The following is a 12,582-nucleotide window of genomic DNA, read 5'->3' as shown; positions in this document are numbered from 1 at the left end:
TGGGAGTTGGAGACTGGAGCTGTTCCTATTCGGCCATCTTGCTCCGCCCCCGATCTATAATACTTTTGTGTATGGGAAGGTTTCAAATTATACATTATAATTTTTAATACACTATAAGAATTATCAGATTTTGCTTTTCTCTTTGGTTTGGCTTTGTATCCTCCACCCCCAAATCTCATCTTATACTCTCATAATTCCCACGTGTATGCAAGGGACCCAGTGGGAGATAATTGAGTCATGGAAGTAAGTCTTTCCCATGTTATTCTTGTGATAGTGAATAAGCTCATGAGATCTGATGGTTTTAAAAACAGGAGTTTCCCTGCACAAGTGCTCTCTTTTTGCCTGCTGCTATCCATGTAAGATGTGACTTGTTCCTCCTTGCCTTCCACCAGGATTGTGAGGCCTCTCTAGCCACATGGAACTGTAAGCCCATTAAAACTCTTTCTTCCGTAAATTGCCCAGTTTTGGGTATCTCTTTATCAGCAGCATGAAAATGGACTGACACAGTAAATTGGTACCAGAAGTGGGGTGTTGCTGAAAAGATACCTGAAAATATGGAAGCAACTTTGGAACTGGGTAACAGGCAGAGGCTGGAACAGTTTGGAGGGCTCATAAGAGGACAGGAAAATGTGGGAAGGTTTGGAACTCCCTAGATATTTGTTGAATGGCATTGACCAAAATGCTAAGATATGGACAATGAAATCCAGTCTGAGATGCCCTCAGATGGAGATGAAAAACTTGTTGGGAACTAGAGCAAAGGTAACTCTCGTTATGTTTCAGCAAAGAGAATGGCAGCATTTTCCCCCTGCCCTAGAGATCTGTGGAACTTTGAATTTGAGACAGATGATTTAAGGTGTCTGGCAGAAGAAATTTCTAAGCAGTAAAGAATCCAACATGTGAGTTGGGTGCTGTTAAAGGCATTCAGTTTTAAAAGGGAAAAAGAGCATAAAAGTTTGGAAATGTGCAGCCTGACAATGTGATAAGAAACAAAATCCCATTTTCTAAGAAGAAATTAAAGCTGCCTGCAGATATTTGCATAAGTAACAAGAAGCCAAATGTTAATCATCAAAACAATGAGGAAAATGTCTCCAGGGCATGTCAGAGACCTTTGCAGCAGCTCCTTTCATCACAGGCCAAAAAACCGAGGAGGAAAAAACAGTTTCATTGACTGGGCCCAGGGTCCCTCTGCTGTGTACAGTCTAAGGACTTGATGGCCTGTGTCCCAGCTGCTCCAGCCATGACTAAAAGGGTCCAAGCTACAGCTTGGGCCATGGCTTCAGAGGGTGCAAGCCTCAAGTATTGGCAGCTTCCACATGGTGTCGAACCTGTGAGTGGACAGAAGTCAAAAATTGGGGTTTGGGAACCTCCACCTAGGTTTTAGAAAATGTATGGAAACACCTGAATGTCCAGGCAGAAGACACCTGAATGTCCAGGCAGAAGTTTGCTGCAGGGGTGGGGCACTCATGGAGAACCTCTGCTAGACCAGTGCAGAAGGGAAATGTGGGGTGAGAGCACCCACACAGAGTCCCCGCTGGGGCACTGCCTAGTGGAGCTGCCAGAAGAGGGCCCCATCCTCCAGACCCCAGAATGGAAGATCCACTGAGAGCTTGTACCATGCAACTGGAAAAGCTGTAGACACTCAACACAAGCCTGTGAAGGCAGCTGGAAAGGAGGCTATACTCTGCAAAGCCACAGAGACAGAGCTGCCCAAGACTGTGGGAATCTACCTCTTGCATCAGTGTGACCTGAGTGTGAGACATAGAGTCAGATGAGATCATTTTGGAGTTTTAAGATTTGACTGTCCAGCTGGATTTTGGATTTGCATGGGGCCTGTAGCCCCTTTGTTTCAGCCAATTTCTCCCATTTGGAATAGCTGTATTGACCCAATGCCTGTACCCCCATTTTATCTAGGAAGTAACTAACTCCTTTTTGATTTTACAGGCTCATAGGCAGAAGGGACTTTCCTTGTCTCAGATGAGACTTTGGACTGTGGACTTTTGAGTTAATACTGAAATGAGTTAAGACTGTTGGGAAGGCATGATTGGTTTAGAAACGTGAAGACATGAAATTTGGGATGGGTCAGGGGCAGAATGATATGGTTTGGATTTGTGTCTGCACCCAAATCTCATCTTGTAGCTCCCATAATGCCCATGTGTTATGGAAGGGACCTGGTGAGAGATAATTATATTATGGTGGCAGATCTTTCCCATGCTATTCCAAGATCTGATGGTCTTAAAAACAGGAGTTTCCCTGCACAAGCTCTCTCTCTTTGCCTGCTGCCATCCATGTAGAACATGACTTGTTCCTCTTTGCCTTCAATCATCGTTGTGAGGCCTCCCTAGCCATGTGGAACTGTAAGTCCATTAAACCTCTTTCTTTTGTAAATTGCCCAGTTTGGGGTATGTCTTGATCAGCAGTGTGAAAACAGACTAAAACAAGTCAGTTTTGCAAAGTTGTGTTTTACAAGAAATTCTTCCATTTCATTTAAGTTGTTTAATGTATTCATTCAAGTTGTTATTCATGTTCTCTTTTTTACCTTTTTTGATGTCTGTAGCATCTGTAATAGTACTTTATTATAACTAATATTGCAATTAGTGTCTTCTCTTTTTTGTCTAGCTAGAGGTAATTTACTAATGTTTTCAACTTTTGGTTTTGTTAATATTCCTGTTTTCTATTGCATTGATCCTGCTCTGATCTTTATTATTTCTTTCTTCTACATATTTCAGGCTTAATTTTTTCTTCTTCAGTTTTGGAATAGTAGCTGCTTAAAGCATTGATTGTAAACTTTCCTTGTTTTCTAATATAATCACTTAAAGCCATAAATTTTTCTCTAAACTCTGTTTTGTCTGCATTCTGAATATTTTGATATGTTTTCTTTCCAATATCATTTAGTTTGAAACATTTTTAAATTTCTCTAGTGCTTTCTTTTTTGATTCATATGTTATTTTAAGTATATTTTAGTTCCCAAATACTGTAGACTTTGCTTTGTATTCTGTTATTTTAAAAGTAACTTTATTGAAGTACAATTTGCATATTATAAAAATTATCCTTTTAAGTGTATAATTCTTTAGGAAATTACAAAGTTGTGCAATTCTTACCATAATCTAGTTTAAAAATATTTTACCCTGTTTATCAGTTGGATAATTTCTACTGATGTGTCTTCAATTTTACTAACCCAATAATTCATCTTCCAACTGCTATGAAACTCATAGTTTTTTCTACTTATTAGCCTTTACATTTCTAGAATTCTGCTTGGTTTTTCTTTATAGTTTCTACTTATCTGTTGATAGTTCCCTTTTATTTATTCTTTGTGACTATCTTTATGTTCTTAAGCATATTCACATAATGTATGTGTAACATAACATTATATATATATTTATGTAATAACATCATTGTCTGCTAATTTTAACAGGTAGGTCATCTTGATATGTCTGCTAATTTTAACAGGTAGGTCATCTTGATAACCCATTTATTATCTACTTTTTCTCTTGTCAGTGGTTATATTTTCATGTTTCTTCTCATTTCTATTATTTATACATTAATTAATGTATTTAAAATGTATTTGCATGTGTTCATTTTATGTTTGTATGAGAAGTATAATTTTACCTTTTCAAAAGTTATCTTCTAACTCTATCAAAACCATAAGTCTTAAACATAACTCAGTTTGCCAATGAAAATTTGCTTTTAATATTGCTACCACTGAAATGTGGATCACTACTTAGGGTTCCTTAAATTTAGCTCCCAGGTTGTAGATTAAGTTTAAAACCCTCACAAACATCACACACAAATGCATCACATACCAAAATATTTTGAAGTAAACTACTACACAGACTTTACCAGATAGATCAGCAAAGACTTTTAACAGAAGGGCATAAAGAAAGGTTAAGCTTATGGGTGATAATTGAGGATCATTTTCAATCATTGCCTGGTTGAAGAAACAAACATGGTCTGTTTGTTTTAATATCCACTCTTAATTTCAATATATCAACATAAAAGAAACCATATTATATAGCTATCTCACAAGACCCATGGCTATTAATCATCTTTTTGGCAACTATCCATCAAAAGTGTAGCATCTTGTTATTTTGAATTATGTGCATTAGTCTGTCAAGGTTATAGTAGAACTATTTCATTTAGCATGATGACACAAGTGAAGTATGTAGTCATATAATGCTATTTTCCTTGTAAACATAGTGTTAAACGGTCTTCGTGATTTACCCACAGCCAACTGAATGATGCATTTTCAAAGACTTTGCTTTACAAAATCAAAAAGTCACAATAGTTTCCAAATTTTTTTTTAAATCTTCCCCAATTTAAATATTTCAATTTAAAAGTAAACTTTACTGTCGAAGATGCAAACTTGGGGAGGGCAGAAAGATCACACACACGGCTGCCACTTCACACCTGAAGGGTGACACGGCGGTGGGGCAGAGGCGCTCCTCACTTCCCAGACAGTGGGGCTGCCGGGCAGAGGGGCTCCTACTTCCCAGACGGTGCGGCAGAGGTGCTCCTCACTTCCTAGATGGTGGGGTGGCCCTGCATACGCACTCCTCACTTCCGGGAGAGTGCGGCCGTCAGGCAGAGGCGCTCCTCAGTTCCCTGACGGTGAGGCGGCCGGGCGGAGGCGCTCCTCAGTTCCAAGAAGGTGGGGTAGCTGGGCAGAGGCGGTCCTCACTTCCCAGACAGTTCCGCAGCTGGGCAGAGGGACTCATCACTTCCCAGAAGGTGCGGCAGCCGGGCAGAGGCACTCCTCACCTCCCAGACAGTGTGGCGGCCAGCAGAGGCGCTCCTCACTTCCCAGACAATGAGGCGGGCCTGCCAAAGGCACTCTTCACTTCCCAGACGCTGGTGCGGCCAGAGGTACTCCTCGCTTCCCAGATGTTGGGGCGGCCAGCCAGAGGCGCTAGTCGCTTCCCAGACCCCTAGGGCCGCCGGGCGGAGGCACTCCTCACTTCCCAGGCGGTGGGGCGGCCGGGCAGAAGTGCTTCTTACTTCCCAGAGGTGGGGTGGCTGGGCAGAGGTGCTCCTCACTTCCCAGAGATAGGGTGGCCGGGCAGAGGCGCTCCTCACTTCCCAGAGGTGGAGCGGCCAGGCAGAGGCGCTCCTCACTTCCCAGGAGGTGGGGCGGCCGGGCAGAGGTGCTCCTCACTTCCCAGAGGTGGGGTGGCCGGGCAGAGGCGCTCCTCACTTCCCAGAGGGGGGGTGGCCGGGCAGAGGCGCTCCTCACTTCCCAGAGGGGGGGTGGCCGGGCAGAGGTGCTCCTCACTTCCCAGAGGTGGGGTGGCCGGGCAGAGGTGCTCCTCACTTCCCAGAGGTGGGGTGGCCGGGCAGAGGTGATCCTCACTTCCCAGAGGTGGGGTGGCCGGGCAGAGGTGATCCTCACTTCCCAGGTGGTGGGGCCGCTGGGAGAGGCACTCCTCACTTCCCAGGCGGTGGGGCGGCCGGGCAGAGGCATTCCTCACTTCCCAGACCGTGGGGCAATCGGGCCAAATGTATTTTTATATGTAACTATTTGTTCAGTTTATTTTCAGCAAAGTAGACTAAACAGTCTTGTCAATTATAGACTAGTTTAAACAATCTAGTCAATTATCTAGGGCCAGGAAAATGAGGATGAGAACTGCTAAAACCATCTGTTAATGTCCACAAACACCCTGAAATCCAGAAACAGTCTTTTTGTCCCAAATCAGAACTAAGAATATATTCCCTGTCCTAAAATAAAGAAGTAAAAGAAGACGCAAATGTATTCATTTTAATCTACCTATACCAGGTACAAAATAAAAGCAAAGTATTTGGACAGTCTCATAATTTTCCTTTCTTATGAGAGCCAAAATAAAATAATAAAATTAATTTAAAAGGCAACCTTAGCTAAAACCTGAATGCAGTACTTTGTTTTTTAAATCCTTCAAAAATTGGAGAAAAAATAAACTACCATTGGGCTGGATGAAATAAATTTGAGAATAAGTACATATCTCTGAGACTTGCTCTAAATCCGTAATTGAGCTAATTAATTAAATTGAAATAAGTCAATCAAAGAAGGCTAGCCCAGTGATGCTAGTGTCTCAGGAAATCAATGATTATCAATGTAGTTGATGTTCTCCTAAGGCTCAGTTTTAAAAATACATCAATAGGCTGAGTGCAATGGCCCATGCCTGTAATTCCAGCACTTTCGGAGGTTGAGACTGGTGAATCACTTAATTCCAGGAGTTCAACACCAGCCTGGGAAACATGATGAAATCCTGTCTTTACAAAAAATACAAAAATTAGCCAGGCATGGGGGCATGCGCCTGTAGTCCCAGCTACTCGGGAGGATGAGTTGAGAGGATCACTTGAGTCCAGGAGTTTGAGGCTGCAGTGAGCTGTGATTGTGCCACTGCACTCAAGCCTGGGTGACAGAGTGAGACCCTGTCTAAAAAAAAAAGACACCTTAATAAGCAAACCCCATATGCTTAGAAAACTAAGACTTTCAAGAACTCAGCTTATCATTTGCCCATTTGTAAGTATTAGAAGAGGGGTAACAAAAATCATCATCTTGCCCAGATTCCTGCTGAATTTGTCTTCTGTTTAGAAAGACCAAGAGAGTGGCTGAGCGCGGTGGCTCATGCCTGTAATGCCAGCACTTTGGGAGGTTGACGCAGGCGGATCACCTGAGGTCAGGAGTTTGAGACCAGCCTGGACAACATGGTGAAACCCCTTCTCTTCTAAAAATACAAAAATTAGCCAGGCATGATGGCATGTGCCTATAATCCTAGCTACTTAGGAGGCTGAGGCAGGAGAATTGCTTGAACCAGGGAGGCAGAGGTTGCAGTGAGCCAAAATTGTGCCATCGCATTCCAGCCTGGGCAATAGTGTGAGACTCCGTCTCAAAAAGAAAAAAAGATATTCCACGTGGAAACTACACAGCCCAGAGCTGGCAGATAAACCTAGCTATCTATAACTGTAGCTTAGGGCCTCAAAGCATTGGTATCAGATTGATTGCTTTAACATCTGACAAAGGCAAACTAACAAGGCAATTAAATTAGAAGGCTGGCTATTTTCACCAATTTATCAGGGACTTAGGAGGTGGCTGAAAGCTCTCAAGGAGCTTTGTAGAACCTCTTATATGGTGGCAAATGTGGGGGAACATGAGCAACAGTTGAACAACTTGGCAGGGAGCTTCCTTTCAACTCCTTCTTCATGGAATGGCAAAGAGTTTGCTGTGAAAGAACAAAATCAGTGCTTTTCCTTCCCCCAATACAAGCATTATTTGGAGCTTGTATTTACTTACATTAAACATTTGTCTTTATTTACTTTTCCCTAAAAAAAAAATAAAATAAAGTAAAATAAAGTTGAAATGTCCCTTTGGATATTCTGTTAAAACTACAACCATAGTAACAAAATATCCTGCCTTTCAATAGCATACAGCCATCAGGCAACCAGTAAATATGGTATTAATATTTAGCAGATCTGTTTGTAGGGTTGTCAGACTAAGCAAATAAAAATATACGATGCTCAGTGTAAAGTGAATTTCAGATAAACAACATCTTTTGTATAAATACATCCAATGCAATATTTGCTTGACTAAAAGAATCATTCTGAGCCCTGACTTTGCCAACTTCTATGCAACTTAGGAAACTTAGGCATGGAAAACCAAGCTTTATCTTAGTAAGAATAGCCTCCAGTTCTAGGCCTGAGTAAAAAGAGGGCTTTTATGCCTTGTTCTCCAGGGGAAATAGAAAGTAGCTTCTTGGGGAAAAGATTGCCTAGCCTATTGGTAACAAGTCAGAAAAACCATATTTGGTCATTCACTCCTCAGAGAGTAGAGCCTCTATAGCATTTCACTTCCAAAGCCTAAAACTGAAGTGGAAATTGAGAGGAGAGAGGTCTTTTAGGACAGTAGTCTTCAAATATTTTTATTAATGTGCTCTCTAAAAGAATGTTTTAAAATGATATACTCCCTTGAATATTTTGTAATGATGCCTTAAATTGTATAAAAATTTTAAGCATTTTCACTGAAAATGTATCTTTTGTAGTATACATGCCATACACACACACACACACACACATACACACATTATATATATTACAATTTATAAACTAGCTTATTGAAGATTTTTACTAAAATTGGCTTATGGAGCATATAAATTTCAAATAACTATTATATCAAAAAGACTAAATTTTAAAATATTAGAATTTTTTTCTAAATATCAGAATTTTGTATTTTAGTGTTTGTAAGACTATGCGTGATTTTTTTCCATCAACTTTGATGTATTTTATAAATTTGTTTAGAAGTTTTTAAACTGACATGTAATAATTGTACATATTTATGGCATGTATAGTAATTTTTCCATACATATAATGTATAGTGATCAGATGATGGTAATTAGCATATCTGTCATCTCAAACATGTATCATTTCTTTATGTTGAAGACATTCAATATCCTCCTTGATAGAGTTTGGATATTTGTCCCCTCCAAAACTTATGTTGAAATGTGATCCCCAATGTTGGGTGGGGGCCTGGTAGGAAGTGTTTTGGTCATGGGGGAGACTCCTTCATGAATGACTTGGTGCCCTGCCCATGATAATAAGTTGTCACAAGATCTGGTTGTTAAAAAAGGTCTGGGACCCCCCATCACCACCTCTCTTGCTCCTCATCTCTTGCTCCCTCTCTCGCCATGTGATATGCTGTTGACATAATTGTAAGCTCCCTGAGGCCTCACCAGAAGCCAAGCAGATGCTGGTGCCACGCTTGTACAGTCTGTGGAAACATGAGCCAAATAAACCACTTTCCTTTATACATTACTCAGCCTCGGGTATTTCTTTATAGCAATGCAAAATGGGCTAACACATTCCTTCTAGCTATTTGAAACTTTATATTAACTATGGTCTTCCTACAGTGTTATAGAACACTAGTCCTATTTCTCCTATCTTTAATTTTGTATCCTCTAATGTCTTCCCCATCCTTCTCTTCTCCCTGCCCTTTCTAGACTCTAATATCCTCTGTTTTACTTTTCACTTTTATGAAATCAACTTTTTTTAGTTTCCACGTAGGAATGAGAACATAAGGTGTTTATCTTTCTGTTCCTGACTCATTTTACTTAATATCCTCCAATTCCATCTGTGTTGTTGCCAATGACAGGATTTCATTCTTTTTCATGGCAGAATAATGTTCCATGGTGTTTTTACAGCACATCTTCATCTATTCATCTGTTATTAGACAACTAGGTTGATTTCATATCTTGGCTATTATGAATCATGTTACAGTAAACATGGAGGTGCAGATGTCTCTTTGATATATTGATTTCCTTTCATTTGGATTAATGCCCAGTAGTAAGATTCCTGGATCATATGGTAGTTCTATTTGTAGTTTTTTGAGAAACCTCCATATTGTTCTCCGTAAATATACTTTTGTTGAAACCTCAGAGCTTCATATTTAATTCATTCTATTTGTAAGTATCTTGCATATTACCTAATTGACAAAAACAGTCCCCATTATTATAAGCCAAATCAGAAAAAAAGAATTCTTAAAACATTCAAATATACCTGAGATCATGCCACTGGACTCCAGCCTGGGTGACAGAGTGAGACTATCTCAAAAAAAAAAAAAAAAAAATCTGATATACATGTTATTGCGGGTCTTGGTGACAACCATTTCTGAAGTATAATTCTTAAATAAATAGGAGGAGAAAAGAACTTTCATGAAATCTTGCCGAGTTTGTCTTCTAGATGAAATGAAGCATCATTCTATTCATGTTTCTTAATATTTATTACCGAGGTGCATCGCCCTTTTTATATTTCTTACCTATTGCCCCTTTTGCTTTTTGCTCAAGGCCCATCTTTTAGGAGCTAGTACTTTTCAAACTGTACCCTTATTATTGCTTGCCATACAGCCCTCTCCTCCAGGTTTTTAATCTGGAACCCTGCACCATAGTAAGATTTAGGATGAGTGGTGTTTGGAGTTACAGTGATGACCACACTGTTGAATACAATGTTTGCAGATGGGGTTGAATTATAAAACAAGGGGTTAGTCCAAGAAGGAGCTCCCAATAGATCAGGCACACAAGTGACAAGATTTCATGAAAGTTCTTCCTCTAGCACCTCAAGCACTAAAACTGCAAGGTACACTGAATTGCTGAGGACATCAACTGGAGTAAAAGAAATCTTAAATGTTTATCTTAAAGAGATCTAAAGTGGCTAAGTGGCTATCACCAGTGCCTGGCAAGTATTGATGCTCACTAAATGTTAAATAAATCCCCCAAAACTGTTGATGAACTAGATGCCTAAAAGAAAGGCATAACAAGGAAATATCGGACTACACCAGCAGAGGATAGTGTAGTCAATAGGGACTCTACAATGACTGTCACCAGGAGATGAGATGAGATGGTAGAGATGGGATATTGCCATGAAAGCAAAGGGACCTGGGTGGTAGAAGTCAGTGCAGCTGGCTAATTGAGTACTACTCTGGAACATGCTGAAGATTTTTTATCCTGTGAATGAAATATTGAAAAAATAGACCGTTGTTATTATATCTACTGAACATTTCTAACTTTTTTTTTTGAGACACAGTCTCACTTTGTCTCCCAGGATACAGTGCAGTGGTGTGATCTCGGCTCACTGCAGCCTTGGCCTCCCAAGCTCAGGTGCTCCTCCCACCTCAACCCCACAAGTAGCTGGGATTATAGCTGCAAGCCAGCATTCCTGGCATTTTGTGTGTGTGTATTTTTGTATATGTATTTTTGTAAAGACATGGGATTTTGCCATATTGTCCAGGCCGTGAATCTTTCTAACTTTTAATAAAACTTCATCCAAACTTTGTAAGCAACGTTTTTGCAAGGCAGGTCATTGACAGAACATTTCTATCAATACAAACACTGATAGCAAGGTGATTTTTCTAAGGTTCTCTGTGGATTTCAAATCAAATGATTGACTTTAATTTCTCAAATGGTTTATATTAGTTCATTCTTGCATTACTATAAAGAACTACCTGAGAGTGGGTAATTTATAAAGAAAAGAGTTTTAATTAACTCACAGTTCCATGGGTTGTACAGGAAGCGTGGCTGGGGAGGCCTCAGGAAACCAACATTCATAGCAGAAAGCAAAGGGGAAGCAGGCATGTTTTACATGGCTGGAGAAGGAGGAAGAGAGAGAGGGGAATGGTGCCACACACTTTTAAACAACCAGATCTTGTGAGAACTCATTCACTAGCATGAGAACAGCAATGGGGAGGTCTGCCCCCATGATCCCATGATCTAATCACCTCCAATTAGGCCCCTCCTCCAACACTGGGAATTACAATTTGACATGAGATTTGGGTGGGGACACAAATCCAAACCATATCACAGTTGGTAATTTTTCTTATTTGTATCTTATCTTTCTAACCAGAATCTACACTATTATACTCTTTGTTTGTTTGTTTGTTTGAGTCAGAGTTTCACTCTTGTTGCCCGGGCTGGAGTGCAATGGTGTGATCTCAGCTCACTGCAACCTCTGCCTCCCGAGTTCAAGCAATTCTGCCTCAGCCTCCCAAGTAGCTGGGATTACAGGCACCCACCACCACATCTGGCTAATTTGTTGTATTTTTAGTAGAGACAGGTTGGCCAGGCTGGTCTCGAACTCCTGACCTCAAGTGATCCACCTGCCTTGGCCTCCCAAAGTGCTGAGATTACAGGCATAAGCCACCATGCCCGGTCAGGAAATTACACTCTTTTGTATCCACTATGATGTCAACTTGGTTCTTCACATTCCAGGCAAATGTAACGTAACTATATATGAATACACAGACATACATACACTATTTCTCATCTGCCTACCTTTCAACTAGATGCACAAATTATCTCCTTCATTTCATCATTTTTCAAACATTTCCCCAACATGGTCCTGTAGGGCAAAATCAGGAGAGCATTAAGGCTGGGTAAAGATGGGTGTTACGTGTCTGCTTTGGGTTGAAGTATAACAGTATGATAGTAAATGATACCCTGAATCCTGAATCATTCCTGAAGTCTCTTTTGTTTTGAGATACCAGCGTTATATTTTTTAGCATTTGTGAGGATAATAAGCTGACTTCATTTGTGAGATAAAAGGAGAAAAACTAAGCAAATGCTTCGAGAGATATTTAATCAATAGATTCACAAAAACTAACACTATAATAAAACTGTACAAATATTTAGCTAAATTGCAAAACTGTTATGATGTTCCCTGCATGCATTTTGGCATGATAACAAACCACAAGAAAAACCATGTCTTTGTGAACAAATGAACATCAAATGAGTAAGACTATACAAGGTTATCTGCTAGCTCTAACGCAATTATTTACTTGAATTTTTCATGAAGTCTGTTTAATTAAATATGCTTGATATCTTGGGTTGCCTTTCACCTTTTTTTAGGGCTGTGAATGTTTCATATTTGATAGCTATGTACAGCATGTTAAGCTTTTCTGAAAACAAAGCTCAAAAGAGTATTTTGACTGTTTATGAGTGATTGGTTTTATTGTGAGTACTGTGAGACCATTTGACAAATGTTCTTCTGTCCAGTCACCTTTATCACCTAAACTATTTTAAAGGAAGAAATGGGACCTCCACAAACTGTGGGATCACAAGAACCTAGTAA

This window comes from Rhinopithecus bieti, unplaced genomic scaffold, assembly GCF_001698545.2.
Source record: "Rhinopithecus bieti isolate Rb0 unplaced genomic scaffold, ASM169854v2 scaffold_31127, whole genome shotgun sequence".
In the NCBI taxonomy this organism is placed as follows: Eukaryota; Metazoa; Chordata; class Mammalia; order Primates; family Cercopithecidae; genus Rhinopithecus; species Rhinopithecus bieti.
This window is presented reverse-complemented; position numbering follows the sequence as displayed.